At 35.3% G+C, this 23,880-nt stretch overlaps 1 protein-coding gene and 1 long non-coding RNA gene across 25 annotated transcripts in view; one reads left to right on the forward strand and one right to left on the reverse strand.

The window, feature by feature from the left end:
* The window catches only part of BAZ2B (bromodomain adjacent to zinc finger domain 2B), a 432,513-nt gene that overhangs the window by 309,680 nt on the left and 98,953 nt on the right, over positions 1-23,880 (reverse strand). The window lies entirely within an intron of this gene.
* LOC116556912 lies at positions 12,040-19,839 on the forward strand. Its single transcript, XR_004271248.1, has 3 exons — positions 12,040-12,177; positions 15,225-15,229; positions 19,829-19,839. It is a non-coding gene; the product is annotated as an uncharacterized LOC116556912 (long non-coding RNA).

Consider the following 23,880-nt stretch of genomic DNA (forward strand, 5'->3'; position numbering starts at 1 on the left):
GAGCCGAGACCGCGCCATTGCACTCCAGCCTGGGTAATGAGAGCGAAACTCTGTCTCAAAAAAAAAAAAAAAAAAAGAATCTAACTTTTATTAAGAGAAAAATTTGCTAACTACTAATATTTAACACATGGATTGAAACTGCTGCCACTCATAGAATTGAATATTAGGCTTTTTGTGCATTGCCTAAGCTACCTGGCAGGTAGAGTATGAAGTCCACATTGCAGAGGGGCTCACAATAGTATTCTTACTCATCCTGCTCAGAATCATAATTTATGGGTCTATAATGAAGTATATTTATAAATTATGCGTTTCTAAGCCAAATTTCATAAAAAATGAGGGTCTTTAAAAAGATTTCTTCCAAAAAAATTCATGGATTAAACATAATACTACTTAACAGAATCACAAGAAATAACATGAAGTGCCAATGCTAATGCTTTTGCTGCTAGTTATCAGCCACACTGTGAGGAAAAAATGATGATCTCAGCCAAAAAACAACTAAAAATTCAAAAAGAAACTATTTGAGTTATAGTATTTATTATTGTTAACAATCACCCTAAGTTTCTAATTCACTTTGAGAAACTGGCTAATAAGAATATAAAGCATTCACAATTAGCAAAATGTCTTAAGACACTGCTTATATAATCTTTATCTCATCCTATTTCATCTACATTTATTAGTGTAGTGTACAGCTGACATAAAATACTAGAATTTTAGTAAATGTATATAATCCATAAACATATATACATATACTGGTAATCCATGCTCCAAAACATTTTTTACTGATAGGTAAACACAATTACACCCCAGCCTGGGAGAAAGAGTGAAACTCCGCCTCAAAAAAAAAAAAAAAAGAAATCTTCAAAAATAAACATATATGGGAATAGACTGGATATAAGAATTAAAAATTTTAAAGGCAACAATCAGTGAAAAGAAGCTTTAACTCAGGGTCCTAAAGCAAAAAAATTCCAAAAAGGTATGCTATTCCCTAATTGCAAAAATGGGGGTGGGGCATAGTGGAACAGAAAGAAGCAAATGTTTAGCGATCTCTAATAGTTCTTCTCTTCAAAGTCTGGACTTTATATGATTTATTTACATTTCAAGCGGAAAATAAAAAGTGTAAAAAAGTACTTTTAAAAGGCTTCTAACTAGCCTTTAAAAATCATTTTTACATTAAAAATTTTTATTTTTTAAACACATTTCTTGAGTTGATAAACATATAATATTAAATCTGCTTAAATTTAATAGTATTTTAATGCATTATTATCACAGTATAAGATCTATGTCTCTGTTTCCACATTCACTTAAGTAATATCTGTGAAAACATTTTTTCCACAGTGGGATGACATGAAATAATATCAAATCCCATTGCCTGAAAAGTAGATGTTAATACCAATGAATAAAAATCACATTATAAACATTTAAAAATATAATCATTACATAGAAATGAAAAGTCCTTTTCCAGCTATTAAAAAAACTCCTAATAGCTTTCTAGGTAAATGAGCAACTCTGACGCAAATCAAAGTTAAGTTCCAGACTTTTTTTTCTGATCAACAGGCTTCCTGTACACATCTATTTCCATTAAAACAAGAGTTGTAATGGGACATGGCAACTATTGGTGAAGAGTTATCTCATTAATTTCAGTCGCTGGCTTATTTGCCAGTTCCCCGTCTACTTCTGTTTCTATGGCAACAAAACTAGGATAAGGAAAACAGAAGGAGACACTTTAAGATAACAGCTAAATGGGGAAGAGTTAAAGTATTGAATGACATATACAGTAATTTAATTTTAAGAAAATAATCTAAAATATAAAAAGGAAATTGCAGTTCATACAACCTTAAAAATACTCAAAAGGAGGACCTTGCCATTCCAATATTTTTTCCTTGATTGTTTTCATGAAAATGTACTTAAATTTTACTGGTAACTTTTCCAGGAATTTGATTCCACTCCTACTAAGAGTGGCCCAACCCCTCCTCCAAAAAAAAAAAAACACCCAGAAATTGCCAAATGTCCACATTCATTTTGTAGCAAAAATCACAGTACTGGAAGTAATGCTTTTTAAAAAATATTCTATCATATTTTGTGATCCTAATTAGGAATTTACTTTAAACTCTTACTTTATTTAAAATAATTGATTCTAACATGGGCTTTTTTTTTTTTTTTTTGAGACGGAGTTTCACTCTTGTTACCCAGGCTGGAGTGCAATGGCGCGATCTCGGCTCACCGCAACCTCCGCCTCCTGGGTTCAGGCAATTCTCCTGCCTCAACCTACTCAGTAGCTGGGATTACAGGCACGCGCCACCATAACATGGGCTTTTAAGCTGAGCGAAGCAGCTACCTTTAAGTTCAAAACCAGGCTGGGCAACAAAGCAAGACACTATCTCCACAAAAATTTTTAAAACTAGCCAGGCATGATGGTGGGTGCTTGCAGTCCCAGGTACTCAGGAGATTGAGGCATGAGGATCTGTTGAGCCTAGGAGGTTGAGGCTGCAGTGAGCCATGTTTGCACCACCAAACTCCAGCCTGGGCAACAGAGTGAGACCCTGTCTCAAACAACAAAAAAAACAAAGAAAAAGAAAAGAAATAAACCCATCTGTTAATACTGATATGGATATGAACCTTTCACATAGGTATACTTCATATCAATAAATTATGTACAATGTGTCCGGAATGGAAGTTTCCTCAGTAGATTTACAAAGTAATTCTGGGATCATGTTAAATCTGTAAATATTCAATATCATGAATTTTTGTGTTTTCTTTTTTTTTTTTTTTTTTTGGAGACAGGGTCTTGCTATGTTGCTTAAGCTTGAACTCCTAGGCTCAGGCATTCTCCTGCCTCAGCTTGCAGGCGGGAGCCACGGCACCTGGACCAATATCATGACTTTAACAAATCTTTTTTACTGCCTGTTCTTTTTCAAGTTGTTTTATATTCAAAATTATCCTCTTTCTTCTCTTACTCTTAAAAGAAACTCTCTCTCTCTCAACTCTCATCACTCACTCTAGGGGAGGCAAGGTGCCATATCAGACATGGCACGGTGGAAATGACCATGTGATCAAGAACTAAGATCCCCCTCATTGCAGCACTGTTTACAATAGCAAAGACCTGGAACCAACCCAAATGCCCATCCATGATGGACTGGACACGGAACATGTGGCACATATATACCATGGAATATTATGCAGCCATCAAAAATGATGAGTTTGGGTCCTTTGTAGGGACATGGATGAACCTGGAAACCGTCATTCTCAGCAAACTGACAGAAGAGCAGAAGATCAAACACCACATGTTCTCACTCATAGGCAGGTGTTGAACAATGAGAACACATGGACACAGGGAGGGGAGCACTACACACTGGGGTCAGTTGGGAGGAAATAGGGGAGGGACGGTGGGAGGTGGGGAGCTGGGGAGAGATAGCAAGGGGAGAGATGCCAGATGTAGGTGATGGGGAGGAAGGCAGCAAATCACGCTGCCACGTGTGTACCTATGCAACAATCTTGCATGTCCTTCACAGACACCCCAAAACCTAAAATGCAATAAAATAAATAAATGGGAAAAAAAAAAAAAAGAAAAAAACTAAGGTCTCCCATCAACAGAACTGGGACAAGGAAAAAAGGCCTGCCAAGGACCATATGAGCTTTGAAGCAGATCTTCTAGCCCTAGTTGAGCCTTGCAATGACTACTGCCCCAACTGAAAGCATGACAGACACCTCTTGAGAGACTTTGAGCCAAAACCACCTACCTAAGCCACTACTGGATTCCTGAACTACAGAAACTGCAATAACAAATACATTGTTTTAACCTGTTAAGTTTTGACAGATTTGCTAAACAGAATTAGATAAATTGATAAAGTATCTTATTCATCTCTTTATTCTCTCTCACCTCAACACTGAGTTCCTTGCCTGGAGAAGATATTTACTAAATAAACGACAAAGCAAAGCCTTAAGATTTGTGATGCAGTTTGGCCAAAACTCATGCCAAATGGGATTACTCTACTGATAAGGGAAACAAAAATTTAAGCCCCCAACTCCCTATGACAACTAAATAATAAAAAGAAAATAAATGTTCACTTAATAAAATATCTGACAGGCCAATCTGTACCATCGGAGAACAAAGAGCATATCCAAAATCTGTATTTCCACTTTTATCTATCATTATTTTCCTGAGTGATCATGCAAACTTTGGCCAAATCTCTGTATTTTATCTTTGTAGAATCTGGAATGTACTTCTATGTATCCTATCACTTGAAATCTTACCCCTCTTACAAGAATGTTCCTGTGAGGAAAAATTATGGAAGACTTTTACAAAAGTAAACAAAAAAGATTATGTCCTATCTACGGCATCATATCAAGTTATCTGTGCCTTTCACTATTCTTTTTATTTTGGGGCATTGTTTTTCATGGTAAAATATACATACCAGTAGTCCCCACTTATCCATGTTTTCACTTTGTCAGGTTTGATTTATGAGCAGTCAGCCAATGTCCAAAAATAGTAAAAGGAGATTTTTAGGAATAAACAATTTACAAATTTTAAATTGTGTGCCATTCTGAGTAGCATGATGAAATTTTATGCCTTCCCCCTCCATCCTGCCTGGCACACAAAACATCCCTTTGTCCAGCACATGCACTCTATAAATGCTACCTTCCTGTTAATCACTTAATAGTTGTCTAGTTATTAGATTGACAAAACATAGTTATCCACTGGGGGTTGGCCAGCATCCACTGGGTGTCTTGGAACATACCTCCTCGAAGACAAGACAGAGACTGCTGTAATATAAAATTTACCATTTTTACAATTTTTTTTTAAAGCCTACATTCTCCTATCCAAGTACTAACTAGGCCCATTCCTGCTTTGCTTTAGAGATCAGAGATCAGACACATTCTTTAACCATTTTTAAGTGGACACTCAAGTGGCATTAAGTGCATTCACAACATTGTGCAACCTCCACCATTATCCATTTCCAGGCCTTTCAATTTTCTTTGAACTAAATTCCCAGACAATAAAAACACAGAACTTGTAATATTCTGCATGTGCGTTAAAAAAAAAACCAAAAAAACAAGAAAATGCTTAGAAAAACTAAGTAAGAACCTTTTAAGAACCCAAGTTTATATAAAAAAGGCAAATATTTAGCAAATGAGACTAATTTAATAAATTCAAATTTTAAAAAACGATGGTTTTAACCAATCAAACAAGCTAGCATTGATCCTCTATGTTTATAACATGAAACAGATAAATTCCCATGTTCAACTAAATTGAATCATTATTTGACAATTTTTTTTTTTTTTTTTTTGAGATGTAATCTTGCTTTGTCACCCAGGCTGGAGTAGAGTTGCCTAATTACAGCTTGCTGCAACCTCTGCCTCCCAGCTCAGTCTCCCAAGTAGCTGGGACTACAGGCACATGCCACCATACCCAGCGAATTTTTTGTAGTTTTTGTAGAGATAGGGTTTTACCATGTTGCCCAGGCTGGTCTCAAACTCCTAAACTCAAGTTATCTGCCCACCTCAGCCTCCCAAAGTGCTGGGATTACAGGCTTAAGCAACCGGGCATGTTGACAAATTTTTATTTCAACAATAAGTATATTTTGTAGCATGGCAGCTTGAAGATAAATTTTCAAATCTTTAGGTAACCTAAAACTTTGGACTGATACCAAATAATTATTCAATACCTAGATAACTTCTAAGTCAGATAAAATACTGGAACATTGATTACTATGCATCATTTTAAACATACACTTTTGCTTCTTGTTTTTATATACTAATGATAAGCTGTTTTAGGTCATGTTAGTGATGATGTCAATTTTTGCCACTTTAAGAGGTGAAAAAGGGCTGGGCGAGGTGGCTCACGCCTGTAATCCCAGCATTTTGAGAGGCCAAGGCATGTGGAAAACTTGAGGTCAGCGGTTCGAGACCAGCCTGGCCAACATCGTGAAACTCCCGCCTCTACTAAAAATACAAAAATTAGCTGGATATGGTGGTGCTTGTCTGTAGTCCCAGCTACTTGGGAGGCTGAGGCAGGGGAATGCCTTGAACCCGGGAGGCGGAGGTTGCAGTGAGCCGAGATCACACCACTACACTCCAGCATGGGCAACAGAGCAAGACTCCGTCTAAAAAAAAAAAAGGTGAAAAAGACATGTGTACTGTAAAAAGTGGTGTGGTGTGTTGTGTGTGCTCATAAACTCTACTAGTCTGCTAAAATGCTGGTGGTATGACATAGTTCTCAATTATTCACCTCCAACTTTTCTCTGTGAAACAGAAATTACTCTGACTAAAAGTTACAATTAATATGACTGGTTGAAACTTGTTAAATAAGTTTAGCCTAAAGCTGCCTCCTTACATATTTTAAGTTCAGCCTAAAGGTTTCTCTGTACATTCTGAACTATATATAACAAGTTGAGGTATAAACAGACCATAGCCCACTCTTCTGCCAATCACCCAGTTTTGGCAAATCAAATGTGGCCAACGGTTCCAACTGTGTTCAAGTAAGACAAACACTGAGCTGCAACGAATCCAGCTATTTCTCTACCTCACTTCCATTTTCTTTCTTTCTTTCTTTTTTTTTTTTTTTGAGACAAAGTCTTGCTCCTTGCTCCCTCGCTGGGAGCCAGGCTGGAATGCAGTGGCAAGATCTCTAGGCTCACTGTAACCTCTGCCTCTCAGGTTCAAGCAATTCTCCTGCCTCAGCCTCCCGAGTAGCTGGGACTACGGGCGCATGCCACCACACCCAGCTAATTTTTGTATTTTTAGTAGAGACGGGGTTTCACCATGTTGGCCAGGATGGTCTCGATCTCTTAACCTCGTGATCTGCCCGCCCTGGCTTCCCAAAGTGCTGAGATTACAGGTCTGAGCCACCGCGCCCAGCCCCTCACTTCCGTTTTCTGTATGCTACTTTCCTTTTTTCTGTTCATAAATCTTTTTCCACCACTTGGCTGTGCTGGAGTCTCTGGCTAGGGAGGCTGCCTGATTTGTGAATTGTTATTTGCTCAATTAAACACTTAATTTGGCTGAAGTCTTTCTTTTAACAGTCTATACTAGGAGGAATAGTGGCATGGAAGCACAACTAGGTATATGCATTTATTTTCCAGGAAAAGTAGTAGTACTGTCCTAAAGAAGAGATTCTTGGGCATTTTGGTCTCCTGATCTCTTTACACTCTCAGGACTTGTTGAAGACTCCAAAAGAGTTTTTATTTTATGTAGGTTGTAACTCTTGGTGTTTACCATATTGGAAATTAAGACTGATAAATACTTATAAGTGCTTATCTACTATTTTATTTGAAGACAATGATTAATGTATTGCTTATTAGCAAATTTTAGTATTTTTATAAAAATATGTGTGACACCACAGATCCCATTAGAGAGAAGTATTGGCCTAAGGTAAAATGTCTGTCTGTTCAAGAATATAAAAGACAATAATGAAGACCCTAACCTAGAAAGTAAATTGTATTTGTCTTGATTTATAACAGCTAACATAGAAAAGAAGCTACCAAACATTTTATTTTTTATCCATTTACTTTTTATATTTTTTAATTTTTGATTTCCATAGGGTATTGGGGGTAGGGTGTAGTTACATGAGTAAGGACTTTAGTGGTGATCCATGAGATTTTGGTACACCCACCACCTGAGCAGTATAGACAGCACCCAATTCGCAGTCTTTTATCTCTCATCCTCCTTTCTCACCCTTTCCCCCGAGTACCCAAAGTCCACTTTGTCATTCTTATGCCTTTGCATCCTTATATCATAGCTTAGCTCCTACTTATGAGTGAGAACATATGATGTTTGGTTTTCTATTCCTGGGTTTCTTCACTTAGAATAATAGTCTCCAATCTCATCCAAGTTGCTGTGAATGCCATTAATTCATTCCTTTCAACGGCTCAGTAGTATTCTATCTCATATATATATATATAGGTGTGTGTGTGTGTACATATATATGTGTGTGTGTGTATATATATATATACATATATATATATATATGTACATATATACCACAGTTTCTTTATCCACTTGTTGATTGATAAGCATTTGGTTTGGTTCCACATTTTTACAATTACGAATTGTGCTGCTATAAACATGCATGTGCAAGTATCTTTTTCATATGATGACTTCTTTTCCTCTGGGTAGATACCCATTAGTGGGATTGCTGTATCAAATGGTTGTTCTACTTTTAGTTCTTTAGGAATCTCCACACTGTTTTCCATAGTGGTAGTATTAGTTTACATTCCAACCAACAGTGTAGAAGTGTTCCCTGTTCACTGCATCCATCTATTATTTTTTGACTTTTTGATTATGGCCATTCTTGCAGGAGTAAGGTGGTATCACATTGCGGTTTTAGTTTGCATTTCCCTGATCAATAGTGATGCTGAGCATTTTTCCTGTTTTTTGGCCACCTGTATATCTTCTTTTGAGAATTGTCTATTCATGTCCTTAGCTCACTTTTTGATTGGATTGTTTTTTCTTGCTAATTTGAGTATTTAAAATGTTCAAAACATTTTAAATTTTAGAAAATTTCACTCAACATTGATGGATTTGCTTCCTTAGAATACTGGTTAATTCCTTCATCTTCAATGTGAAAGGCAAAAATTCTGTATCCTAACTGAATAATTTTCTGTGCTTACATTGAGTTCATTATGTCCCTGATCATCTAAAGAAAAAAAAAACTGAATAAAGGTTCCTCCTCAGGTATGAAACAGATAAGGTTTTACCTTTTTTTTTCTTTGAGATGGAGTCTTGCTGTGTCACCCAGGCTGGAGTGCACTGACACAATTGTGGTTCACTGCAACCTCTGCCTCCCAGGTTTAAGTGATTCTCCTGCCTCAGCTTCCCAAGTAGCTGGGATTTTAGGTGTGCACCACCACACCCTCAGGTGATTCACCTGCCTCAGCCTCCCAAAGTGCTGGGATTACAGGAGTGAGACACCAGGTCTGACTAGGTCTTATCTTCTATGTATATTTTTATTGTTACGTTGATTAAATAAGTAACCAAAGCTTGTTTCTCAGGCAGCCATGATTCTATCTCAAGCAAGCCCCAAATATCCTGACAACTCTCTATTTTACTTCCCCTAATCAGATCCTAAATATAGAAAAATAAAATAAAACTTTCACAATACACTAAATACTTTACACTAAACTATCTTTGAGATTTCCCAGAGTGCCTCAATAAGACCACATAGTCTTACTCTTTCATCTCGTAACAACAGAGTTGCTAGAAAGAATAGGGTTTACTTGATATGTTACTCTCATAAGAACTGCATGGGAAAAGTGTCAAATCAAAAGGGATATTTAGCTTTTCCTAGGTTAAGTTTATACAAATAACATGTTATTAGTACAAATATTTCAGAAAATTTATGTTTTATGAGAAATCCCTGGGAATGTGTCAATGTCTTTACTGTCCATTAGAATTTTACTCTTGGGGGAAATACTGACCAAAAACTCTTAAGAAAAATTATGGCTGGGCATGATGGCTAACGCCTGTAATCCCAGCACTTCGGGAGTTCACGGTGGGCAGATCACAAGGTCAGGAGTTCAAGACCAACCTGGTCAAAGAGACCAGCCTGGCCAACATGGTGAAACTCTGGCTCTACTAAAAATACAAAAGTTAGCCAGGCATGGTGGCAGCCACCTGTAATACCAGCTACTCAGGAAGCTGAGGCAGGAGAATCGCTTGAATTCGGGAGGTGGAGGTTGCAGTGAGCCGAGACTGAGGCCCCGCACTCCAGTCTGGAAGACAAGAGTGACACTCTGTCTCAAAAGATAAATAAATGAATAAAATAAAATACAGCCATTAACTGGGTGTGGTGGCTCATGCCTGTAATTCCAGCACTTTGGGAGGCCAGGGAGGGAGGATCACTTGAAGGCCAACCTGGCCAATATGGCAAAACCCCATCTCTAATATAAAACCCCATCCAAGCTAATATAAAAATTAGCTTGGCTTTGTGCTGCATGCCTGTAATACCAGCTACTCAATCTATTGAGCAACTGACGTTTTCCCTAGAGCGTCATATTTGAGAACAATGCAGGTATAACAAGCTACTTTTAAGGAATTAATGTTGACTTTACAAGCCATCTCTGGAAAACTAGCCTGGTCCCTGTCTTACAGGGGCTCAGCTTTTTAGGTGATAAGGAAGATCACTTCCTGGCAGGCAAAGAATCTTAAGATATCTGAGGGATAGTTAGGGGTACTATAGTAGGTAAAATCTGGTAAATGTCTCAGGCTTGCTTTCTAGACTGAGGAGAGGAAATATCAGTAATTTTTAAATATCCTAGCTCAGATTTCTTAGACAAAATCCAAATAGTTAATTTTATAGCTTTAGTAGTTGTACATAGTGCATAGGCTCAACATATGCACAAATAAACTCATGGAAGCCTATATGGTTAATATTTTTGCACACCTATGTAAATAATAAGCCATACCTCATAATGAGACCAGCCTTTTGGGGGGATCAAGAAAAATCTTTAAGATAATTATTATATGATCTTAAATGAAAGTTGCCAGAAAATATATAATAAAAAAAGAAAAACAAAATCAAATTTAAAAAAGATAATTATTATATGATCACATTGCTCCAAAAATCTTACCAGAACCATTCCTGCCAAACCATTCAGAAACAAATACAATTCCCTAACAAATTTAGGAATATATGATTATCCATATCAAGAATATACAAACTGGCCAGGTGTGATGGCTCATGCCTGTAATCCCAGCACTTTGCGAGGCTGAGGTGGGCGGATCACAAGGTCAAGAAGTAGAGACCATCCTGGCCAACATGGTGAAACCCCAACCCTACTAAAATAGAAAAAAAAAAAAAAAATTAGCCGGGCCTTCTGGCGGGCACCTGTAGTCCCACCTACTCAGGAGGCTGAGGTGGGGGAAATCACTTGAACCCGGTGACAGAGGATGCCATGAGCCGAGATCATGCTACTGCACTACAGCCTGGGTGACAGAGGAAGACTTCGTCTCAAAAAAATAAAAATAAAAATAAAAAATATACAAATTAAAATGTTATTCCCACTGTTAAAACAAAAACAAAAACAAACAAACAAACAAAAAAACAATGAAAAAATACCAATTACAAGAGCATACAAAATGGTATCAATTCTTCTTAGGGGCATTTTTGTGGATATGTGAAAAGAGCCTTTAAAATCTGAGTAACATACATTCACATGATCTAGTCCCCAAATCCACCAAACAGGATAAGAAAGGACCAAAATTAGTGTGGGAATCAGGTAAAATATCAGTACTATTTTAATAAGACTTTGATTCTACATGCATATGCCCTAAGAGTGCAAGGTTCAGAATTTAGTAAGAGAACATTCAGAAATGTCCTAACCCATAGCTTTCATAGTTGACATTTAGAATCATGGGGGGCCTATAAAGAGAAGTGGGGAATCACAGAGCTTAGGACACATATTAGCAGAGCAGAAAATAATTGAGCTACTTTTTCAGTCTCATCCTTTTGATTTTTCTCAACCTTTCATTAGAGTTGAAGAGACAGCTTTGAAGGTGAGGATCAAATCTGACTAAGCAAACAAAAGCTATGACTCACCACACAAAACTCATAATCTACAGGATTACAGTCATTCTCTTCCTCCTCCCACTCACATCTTCAGGTGTGCCAGTTTCTCCTTAAAGCAGGGAAATTGCTAAAATCAGAGTTCCAGCCTCACGTACAGAACAACAGCAAAGATCTCAACAGACTCAGAGAAAAAGTTCTAGGAGAAAATATATGCAAATCATACTCCCTGTTGCCTAGCTCTTCTTGTCCCTTATTCCAAACACACACACACACACACACACACACACACACACACACACACACACACTCTTTTAGATGGAGTCTTCTTGTCCCTTATTCCAAACACACACACACACACACACACACACACACACACACACACACACACACACTCTCTTTTAGATGGAGTCTTGCTGTGTTACCCAGGCTGGAGTGCAGTGCTGCAGTCTCATCTCACTGCAACCTCCACCTCCTGGGTTCAAGAGATTCTCCTGCCTCAGCCTCCTGAGTAGCTGGGATTACAAGAAGTCATTTCTGTTTAAAAAAAAAAAAAAAAAAAAGTGCTAAAATTTGGAACTCTGAAATTTTTTTCCTCAAGCTCCAATTTCACCACTGTGCATTCCCATAGTTTCTCTTTCCCTCTAGTTACAATAAAAGAGGTATCCCTCATTCCAGTTCACAATAATCAGCCTAACATGGGTCTGGAACCCACTTCTTCCCATTTCTCATAGAATCTCTGAATTATATCCTCTGTCCCTGTATCTTCATTTGTCCTGTTAAAAAAAGAAAAAAAAAAAAATTCCCACATTTCCTTCCCAGAAACTACCCAATTTATTTTCCTCCTCCTTACAAACAAAACAAAACAAAACTCTAAAAACTGTTTAAACATGTTTTCATTTCTATAGCTTTAATCCAAACCACTCCACTGAAACTATTAATGCCAAGGTCACTCATGTCCTTGTCACTTAATCCAGTGGATTATTTTACTTTTCTTAGGTAATACCACAGAAGCATTTCACTCTATGCCTACTTCTGTCATTTTCATCTTTTTCAGGAATAGGTTCATGACACTAACCTGCTGTTTCATTAATGAACACTTTCATTTCAGTAAATATTTCATTTCAACATAAAACAAACTAATAATGCACACAGCAGCCTGTGAATAATAGAATTTCAAACATTTGAAATTTATATCTTAATACTTTTCTGTACTTTTCAAAACTTTTATTAATATTTTATAGTGAAGAAATACACTTTTAATTTTAAAGAAGTAAAGTCAAAGGACAATGAATACAATTAACTGTAAGGAGGAATAAGTAACTGGCAAGTTGTACAGCTGCATATATCCTTTTATCATAAAGAAGCAAATGACACAAATATGAGAATTTGTTTTTTAAAATTCCCAGTTACAGTCTCAAATAGTTTTTTTCCCTTTCTCATATATGTATTTTTTATTTTATTTTAGTTTTAGAGGTGGGAGTCTTACTATGTTACTCGGGCTGGTCTCAGGCTCCTGGCCTCAAGCGATGCTCCCACCTCAGCCGCCCAAGTAGCTGGGATTACAGGGGTGAGTCACCATGCACAGCTATTTTTAATTGACACGCAATAATTGTACATATTTATAGAGTACAATATTTCGATACTCAAATAGCTTTAATTCAGGCATCTAAAATGTAATAGAATTACTTAGCAGTATGATAACCCTGCCTTATCAAAGCGTATTTTTTTCTGTTAGCATGTACTTGAAAATCAAAGCATATTTTGAATACTCTCAATATGTTTAATAAAATTAGTATTTTTAAAGAAAGATTCCTATCACAAGAGGTTGAAACAAAACTACAACCAAAACATGACAATGCTTTAAAAAACTGACCTTTAGTTATCTAGCTCAACATTCCTTATAGTAGACATTTTAGAGAATATGATATAACATGAAAATGTGGTATAGGTAAGTGTTGATGGGAAGTTGGGCCTTAACATAGGCATAAAAGGACAGTTTTATAGCAGAACGGAATGCAGAATCATTAAATGTCAAAAAATTCAAAATATGAGAAAATAACTATAAAAAGTTTTGTAAGGAGGACATTTTTAAGCTTAAAAGTAAGAAAATTATTTTAAAATCTAAAGAAGTGACAAGTTAATATATTTTGCATGCATGTGTGTGTGTGTGTGTGTGAGAGAGAGAGAGAGAGAGACAGGAATTCACTCTGTTACCGAGGCTGGAGTATGAGAGACAGAGACAGAGACAGAGAAGAGAGAGGGCCTCTCACTCTGTTACCCAGGCTAGAGAGCAATAATAGCTCACTGTAGCCTCGAACTCCTGGGTTCCAGTGATCCTTCCACCTCGGCCTCCCAAGTAGCTAGGACTACAGGCATGTGCCATCACATCCAGGTTATTTTATTTTATTTTATTTTAAAATTTTGTATAGAGACAAGATCTTGCTATGTTGACCGAGCTGATCTTGAACTCCTAGCATCAAATGATCTTCCCATTCTGGCCTCCCAAAAGATGCTGGGATTACAGGCATGAGCCACTGTGGCTGGCCTGATATGTAATTTTTATTTATTTCCATGGGTAGCTGTAGGATTATTTTTAGCTCACTTTTGAGGTGCTAAGATCATAAATATAGAAACAAACATGTATTTTTACCTATGTATATGTAATTAATTTAGTTGATACCTGCAACATATTAAACGCTACTTGGAATGAATAAAGTATTTGCAAAAATAATCTATTTCACAGAAGTTGTCTCATATTAAAACACAAAAGGTCAAATTCAAGGTACTATGTCATAGAATAGTTCATTTTAATAAAATAGCTGGGCCCAGTGGTGCATGGCTGTAGTCCCAGCTACTCAGGCGGCTAAGATGGGAGAATCTCTTATGCCCAGAGTTCAGTCCAGTCTGGGCAAAAGAGCAAGACCATGTCTCCAAAAAATTAATAATAAAAATTTAAGAACAGTACAATTCTGGTCACACTATTTAGTTTTTCTTCCAGAGAATGCCTTATTCCTACCCTCCTATTTCACACATAGTACAAAAACATTTTCACGTTCTTTAAAACAATTATTCTCTTTTGTGAGTTTTGGCAAGCAAATCTAAGAACAGGCTTTTTGCAGGGGGAAGGGTAAAGAGAGCTTCTATCTAATTGTCCAAAGTTATTACACATTCTCTTCCTGGACCAAGTGTTTACTATTTACATTTCCCTTCCCTAACCCTTCAACTTTTTCTTCAAATCCCCAAGGTCTGATTACAGATAAGAGTTATTTTCCCAACAAGCTGCAGATAACATTAATGACAAGGCACAGAAATTTAATGCTAAAATACACCACTATAGACAAAATCTTGATATGTTCCAAGACGACTTGATTACATAACAACGCTCCACTCTGACTGCATTTAGAAACCTTCTTTAAAATTGTCTCCTTTTTTGTTGTTTCTGCCTAAACCCTAAGAACAAACATTTAACTTGAGCTCCAAAGTAACCCCTCTTTTAAAATAAAGAGATTTGACCCACACCTCTGTCAGTTACTGTTGTCCTGCAGACTCTGTTTTTTTAGCATGCTGCACTAACAACCCATGAAAGGAAGAAAAGGTCATTTTGTGACTTAAAGGCTGCTCCTGATTTTCTCAAATGTTGAAAATAGGTTTTGGTGCTTCTTGTGTCATCATCACAATGGTTTATGTTAACAGTAATACTTTACCCAAGGAAAATCAGAAGCATATGTCAACAACCATGCCATCATGGAACCAGAAGAGATAGTAAGTATAGCTGTGAACTAAACTTAGATACTATATCGCCTTTTATTTCCACTGTTTTCCATCTTTAATTTACTTCAAAACTTATTCTTGTACAAGATAAAATATGGTTACCTAAAAGTTTTAAGGTTTTCTTAGGACAAATTTCTTACAAGTAAAGGTTCATCACAATATGGCAAATAAAACATATTTCATTATGATGATGCAATAATAATAAATTTTATTATTATGACGATGTAGTAATAACGAAGTTAGGAAAAGATTAACCGCTAAAATTTATTGTCCTTGGCCAAGACATTTATGTAAAAGACCTTCCATATATTTGTCTTAAAAATTTTTTTAAACTTTCCTTTTTCATACTCTTTTAGTGGGACTTCTATTTTCAGTGAAAACCAGTACTGACGTTATTGAAAATAGGGGCTATAAATTGTGTGGGTTTTTTTTTTTGAGACGGAGTTTCACTCTGTCACCCAAGCTGGAGTACAGTGGCACTGTCTCAGCTCACTGCAACCTCCACCTCAACTGTTCCAGCAATTCTTGTGCCTCAGCTTCCCCAGTTGTTGGGATTACATGCGCGTGCCACCACACCCGCCTGGCTAATTTTTGTATTTTTAGTAGAGGCGGGGTTTCACTATGTTGGCCAGGCTGGTCTCAAACTCCTGGCCTCAAGTGATCTGCCCGCCTTGGCCTCTGAAAGTGCTGGGATTACAGGCATGAGCCATGGTGCCCGGCCCTCCTTTTTGTCTTTAAGGATATGCCTGTCACTGGCAGTCCAGCAGTCTGCTTGTCTTCTGCATTCAACCAAAGGAACTAAAAGACGTACAAGCGTTTTTTGAGCCAGAGCCATCATCATGGAGAAAAGGAATACACAGATATTATCCTGTGCTCTCTACTTAATGTTCTTAGTAGGGGTGATCATGCCTTAGGTTTCCAGAAAAACTATTCACAAAAGCATAAGAAAAGAACCAAGGCAAAGGGACGGGTTCTGGTTAATCTCAAAACAGAAGATTTAAATATCTCTGACCAGAAAGTGCAGTTTTGTCAGTTTTAACCTGGCCTCCACAAATAAGCCTATCATTGAAATGGAGGATTTGAAACTGATGAACCCATCTTCTCCAGAAAAAGCCACGTAGTCAATTTTGAAAGCAATGAAGGAAGGGAAGGATCCCATGACATTTTCTTTTCCTTCTAGGTGGAAGAGGTATAGGTTGGGGTGACCTTGAAAAGGCAGAACCATCCCAGATGTCAAATAGACTAGCTCTAATATAGAGTTCTAGCTATATATTTGGAGTTCTATAAGGGGCTTATGTAGTCCTTCTTTTCTTGGATCTTGTCTTCCTGATATGTGAATATTCAAAATTTAATTGTGCTGGATCTATTTCAATGGTACCTAAGCCGAAGGGCCTTTTCTAATGATTCCAACCAGAAGTCATCTCTCTGTCCTATTCTGAACTTTCATAAATTGTTACCCATAGCTCTCCAAGGGCATGCTTGGAGACAACAATCAATAAAAGCTTGAAGAATGGAGGTAGATGCCTCCCCCTTTTCCTATTATTAATACTAGAACAATACAAGTGTATCAAATACATTCAGTTCTCTTGTGGTGGGTGGCACTGAGTCATTTCGCTTTTTCAAACAATGTCTAAATTTTTTGTTTTGATGGATTACTAATATAGTACAGAAAAATTCAGTCAGGCCCGGTGTGGTAGCTCATGCCTGTAATCCCAGCACTTTAACAGGCCAAGGTGTGCAGATCATTCAATTCCAGGAGTTTAAGAGTAGCCTGAGAAACATGGTAAAACCCCATATCTACAAAAATACAAAAATTAGCCAGGCATGGTGGCGTATGCCTGTAGTCCCAGCTATTTGGGGGACTGAGGCAGGGGCTCACTGGAGGTCAGGAGCACCACTGCACTCCAGCCTGGGCAACAGAGTGAGGCTCTGTCTTAAAAAAAATAAAAATAAAAATTCAGTCCATTAACTCACCCTTCCTCTTTTTTAAATATAATTATTTATGTAATGAGAACCAGAAAAGGCAGACAAATAAAATCCCAAACCTTAATTTTAGCAAAACACTAATAACTCTTCTTCATCAAGAAGTGGGAAGGCAGGGAAAACCACATTTGTTTGAATTTTCCTTCTTTTATTCTTTGATGAGACACCAAAGAGCAGATAAATAAATGAAAGAACAATAGTCAAAAGGGAGAGAAGAAAAGGACATAAAATCATTTACAAAACGCCTGATGAATTCTCAAATAATGGAAAGTTAACTAATTATAGTTATGATCCTATGCAACTCAAAACTAAAACATAATCCATCGTCCTTTTATAACCTTTGGATTTATTATTTTTAAAAAAGTAGAGCCTACTATCAGCTAGATTAAATTTGGCCATATATTCTGTTATATTACAAACCTATCCAGCCATTTGTGAAGTCAAGAAAGAGTAAAATGCACTCTTAGGACTGGTACTCAACGTTGAAGTGCTGAGAGCTACTTCATCATCGAGTGTGGGGACAAACACATACATGCACATGTGAACCTAACACCATGTGTGGAAACGCATCATTGTAAATCACTCGGGTATTCACTTCTTTTAACATACACAAATCAAGGCACAGCTCCCTGTGGTTTCTAAAAGGGGAGCTGAAATAGCATTTAACATTTTCTCCTCCCACCCTTGTCAATGAAAGCTTGAGATTTAGAAGTTTTCTTCTCTTTCCTTACAGTTATTACTGACAACATGCAGGAAACTATTATAGCTGGCCTAACTTACAAATACCATTTAAATACTGTAAGAGCATACTTGTGCTTAGTATTCCAGAAGTGACCCAAAAAGCAAGAGAGATTTATTAGATTCCTTCTAAAAAATTAGACTAACTTTACAGTTTTAGGATTAGCATTATTCTAACCCAATTATAAAGTCCTATCAATTTTCCCTTCTATCTTGCTTTGCATCACTCATAAGCTAAAAGTATTATACGACCACTCTTCTACATATTAGATGACATTGTTTTAGACTAATTAATCACAATCTACTCTCAATGCTGTTTCCCAAAACTATGTATAACCAATAAAATATTAGTAGCAGTATTTTGAAATCAAAGATAATTCCATTATTAATCTATAAATAAAATCATAAAACATATATTCCAAAAATTACAATAGTTGTATAATCTAGGTTTGTTTGGTTGGTTGGTTCTGGCCAAGATTAACTACATGACAGGTAAGACATGACCTTCTACACTTGTTTCCTTCAAAGCTTCGTTTTATTCAGCATTAAGTTTAAATTAAATATTTAAAATTGAACCTGTTCTGTGTTGCAAACACAGCTAAAATGAAGAGCTTCTGTAGCAGCAGTGACCAGATTTTAAATGCAGGTAGATCAATAAAAAAAAAAAAATCACCAAGCACAGGCTCCATGTGTGAGTGGAATGGTTTATAATAGCTTGCAAATGACTATGTGCTTGCTGTAACCAGCTGTTCTTAAATTATGAATATGCAACCAATTCATGTTAAAGCCAAATCCCAGCACTATTTCTACAGAGAAATCCCAGTAGTTTTGCTTGTTCTACATGTTAGCTCTGTTAAGGATACAAATAGCAGTAAGCTTCTGAACAAATAGGACCAAACTATTGGCATTTTATGCACCAGGTCCATTATCACAGCAGGGAATGTCAATCATTGGTACATTCCTATAACAGCTCAGGCAATATGACAATGATCTTGTAGGAAAAAAAAAAAAATCAAAATCTCTGCAGCATACTCAAAGTCCTTTGACAACCTAATGCTTTCTTACTACAGCCAATCAGATTGTCAGACCTGACCTACTAGAAGACTTTCACCAAGCTTGAAACATTAAAAAACATCAATCATAAAAACAAAGACAGGACATTGAATTATACAGTATTAACCTCTAGGGTTTGCATACAAAGACCTTAGATTTATTTATGTCTTAGCGAGTTAAGAGCTTCAGTACACCGTTCTTTACACCAAACTGACTGCCAATTTGATGAACCTCTCTGCCCTCAGCAGGAGTGCACTGTCTTTGATTAATGAGTGCATGTTTGTGGAAAAGTGTTAAGAGGAGAAAACAAGAAAAAACACACAATTATGCCTACACATAGCTGAAGTACCAATGCAAGAATTATCTTCAAACCAAATGCTCCTTTTTCTTACATGCCATGCACACATGTGCACAACACAAAATTAGTTAAGGTCCTTATCTATGTTGCCGTCATTATTATTATCCCCAATGTGCAACAATTTTTATTTGAATGAAAGATATTCAAAAGGCAAAGTACAAGTTGAATTTTATAAATTATAAAAACTGTTTTTACAGCATTAACTTTATCTTTTAAAACAAATTGAAATAGTCTTACCTTATATAGTAAAAATTTAAATATGTGGAATAAAAAGTATATTTTCACCTCATATTCTTATAAAACCCTATTAATGTTAAAAACTAAATGTTTAACTTGTAAATATCCATACTCTTAAATATTTTACATTTCAAACTCTACTATGACTGCCACAAATCAAATAGCACTCAAAACAGATATAAAAGTCATATATATTCATTTCCTTTTCCTGTTTTCAACAAAGATGTGGCCAATAGTTTATAATTCCATATGCAGTTTAAAATGAATTAAATATATTTATTATCCATAATAGCATATTTAATATGGTCAACAAAAAAACCTGTAAATTTAAGTTTGAACTTTTTTAAAATGATCTTTCTATTAAGAATTATCTTCCTTAAAGAAATCTGATGCCTGACAATTCCTAAACTATAGGATGTTTATGTATAGTACAACTAAGACTACCTTATCTCTAAAAATAAATTATCAGGAGTCCTTTAAAAAAAAAGTTTATATTTCATACACAATTCAACGTGCCATAATTTGATTTATATGAGTATCTGCCTCAACAAAAATACATTATGAGTAAATATATTTCTTAAATATTGAGTCATAGTCAAAGGTAACAGAATGATTTTCTTTTTAAAGAGTTGTACGGCTACTATATAAAAAGAGTTAAGAAAGCACAATGCCTGAATACGAATCTTCGCTTTAGTCCCAGTAATGTACAACCTATTTAAAAGGGAAGTGTCTCTATAAACTTGGGATTTCAGGAAATCATAATTCTGGAATCAACAATATAAGTGTTAAAAATTTGTTTATATTGTAGAGCAAATTATATATTCTAATCAATTTTATATTTTAAGTATTTATTTTTGTAATGGCAAACATTTTAAATGTTACAGATTTTATGCTCTTTGAGGAGTTATTTAAATGTCTAATACACCTAAAGACCTACAAATTAAAAGTCAATAAATATTGGGACTAGAAAAATTCTCTTAACATAGTAATAAATAAACTATATTACATCCTTAAATCTTATCATCCTAAAGTTTATTGACATGAATTTTTTAAAATGTGTTTTTCTGTGTTGGGATTATCACTTTTCATTCTTCCTCTTTTCTCCCTCCCATTTCCTCTCTCACCAAAAAACACCATGCAAATAAATTAGAAAAAGTAGAAACACAGGCACCAATGGGATGATACCATTTTAGTATCACAGTATGATAGCTGAAACTATCAATAGAAGTTATAACAATATATAATTTCAATTGTAAAAAATCATTAAATGTCTACTAGTATTTTAGATCATAGTTTGTATGAATTTTTAAATAATATTCTAGCCTCTTTGTAAAGAAAAATTAAATACAAAACTGCCTCTTTCCCCAATAATTATTTCTTTTCTTTTCTGATTATCTCCTACAACAAGTTTAAAGAAACAGCCAAATGGATTAACATTCATTAAATAAGGCAACAATATTTTTAAAACTTCACGATACAAAATACTTAGTTTTATATAACCAAAAAAACTCTGAAAATACCTAACTAGGTAACTTAATCCCCCAGGAAATCAAGTATACTAATAATCACTAAAACTTGATGATATAATTCCTCTTAAGGATCAAAATCACCATATTACTTTGTGTTAAATCATATTTTTTCTTTTGGTATTTCTACTCAGAAGATACAACTTAAAATCTCTTCTCGGAGAAACCTTTAAACCTAAAAGTAATCAAGTTCCAACATACACTTTCACTAATTCAAGGAGATAAGACAGAAATCCTGAACTTTTGTGCAACTGTGATATCCTACATCTTGTATAGTAACACAAAAGTAGCAACAAAGACATTAACAATTGCAGTTCAAGCTGGGAGTGACTGTTCTGTTTCAATTCAATGACACCACTAATGGCTTCTTAGCAGCTCCATGAAATCAACCAGCTGTCAAGTTGAAGCATCAGAAGGAACAGTTATGCACTCCCATAAGAAAAAGCAACACATCAGGATGTTTGGCAAAACATCTGCTCCTTTACACTGCAGTTCTATAATAAACATGCAAACAAAGAAATGGGAGAAAGGGCAACAGAATTAAAATTCTAAGGTTTCCATTACACTCTTATGTGCATTTTAAATGAATGGCTTATAAAAAACAAAAACAAATTTCTACCAAGTTGAATACTTTAAGCTATTCCAAATTTTTTGAAAATGCTAAATATAATTACTTAGAGACTCTTCTAGAAAGAAAACAAAACTGCATAAGAATCCATCTATTCTAAAATTTCAAAGTAAACTATATTCAAGTAAAATCAGTATCATGTTATGCATAAAACTCAAAAATTAAAACTAAAATATATCCTTCCTTCATTTAACAAGTATTTAATAAATGATGCAAGCAGTATTCCAATAAATGCATTTCCAAAACTGAAGAGTTTAGAAGTATTTTTTTCATTAGTGTTCCTAAGAGTAAATGGTACTATACTCTGGCACTAGTTTAACGTATGAGAACCGTGAAGCTACTATTATCTGGATTTTAAAATATGTGCCCATTCCTATTTCTCTCCAATCATTATAAGAACACAATATTAAGTTCTCATAAATAACTGTATTTTTGAAGCACACAATCTAATTTCATTAAAAAACCTCGTATTCATCATAATAGGCTTAAAATAATTTTAAATTCAACCACTGGTTTCAAATACCTGTAAAAATATTACTTTTTCCTATCTGAACCATACAAGTGTCTTAATGTTGTACAAATTATTGATTATGCAGCACAGTGACAATAATATGTACAGTGTTTACAATAGGTGTGAGACATCAAATGTACTTAACTACCATTTTCTTAAACTGCTTATTCTCTGTTGCTTGCCATTTATAATCTGCCAAATCTTCTAGTCCTTTGTTGCATGTATAATTTAGAACCATCTGTTCTATGTGCTTTTAACTATTTAAACATTTTTCACCTACCTACAATTCACATAAATGGCAGACATTCAATTCAGTCAAGCTTTCTATATAGCATCTTACATGAAGCAAATATCTGGATAAATAGTTAACACCAAAGACTGCTACAGAAATAAAAACATACCATATAGAACATAAATTTTTGTGTTAGACAAACCTTTTCAATGTATTCAGAATTGTTACTATTAGCTTTTTTTAAGTTAATTGTAGTCAGTGTTTTTCCCCCAACCCAGAAGACAAAGAGAATGCAAATTAAATACAGACAGTTTCATGTCCTTGTTAGAAGAGATGTAAATATGCTGACTGAAAATGACTACAGGAGACAGAATTGCACTTTCTCATTCAATTTACAGTGCCTCTTATTTATATACTAGTCAGTGTATCATTAAGTTTGGTCATGTGACCAAACCAACTTTTGTGAGGTGAAAAACTATTTTAGACAAGCAAATTAAAACAGTGCTAGTTTTTATTATCTGTTCATAATGGCTGACAAAGAGTTTATAGCTAGAGATTATAAAATATTTTTTAAAATCAATTTTGTCTCTTAAATACTCCACAATTGTTTGACTTAATATCTGCTACTAAATTTTAAAGTATCCATTATCTTAAGGTATTCAGTCATTTCTTTTCAAAGTGTAAATAAATAATAGAAAAAGAAAATCCCTGAACATTTTATTATAAAGGAGGAGCCAGGTAATCTAAAATAACCATACATAAATATTAACCAAGCTAATTTTTTTAAAAATCCATAGGGTAGAATGGAATGGAGTAAATAAGAAAGGGAATACACTGACTACAGATAACAGTTGAAAGCTTTAAATAAAAAAAAAAAAAAAAAGTACACAAAAACCAGGTAAATAACAAATGACACCCAAAAGTTTTTTGTTTTTTTTTTACCATTTTTTGCACATAATCTTCCACCTGTTACCAGAACATACAATATGCAGACTTCGTATATTCATTTTGAGAGCAACACACAAAAATAAGCCACACAACCTATCATCAACCTGTAAGTTACACAATCCTATAAAACAGGAGAAAACAAGCAAAAAATTTACTCTGGGAAAATTTCTCCATAAAGTTTACATGACGTCACTGGGCCCCCTGAACATTTCCTAAACTTTGAGCCTTATCCAGACATAGTTTTTGCCTTCCTAATGTTTCTTTCCTTTCCTCAAAAATAAAAAAGAGAGACTTGGGAATAAAATTGCCCAAGATGGCGAAACGCTTGTTGTTTAGAGGGCAGGAAAAAAAAATGGAGGATATTGTAATATACACAAAGGGATAAATTTCAA

This window comes from Sapajus apella, unplaced genomic scaffold, assembly GCF_009761245.1.
Source record: "Sapajus apella isolate SASKATOON/1434 unplaced genomic scaffold, GSC_monkey_1.0 scaffold18, whole genome shotgun sequence".
NCBI lineage: Eukaryota > Metazoa > Chordata > Mammalia > Primates > Cebidae > Sapajus > Sapajus apella.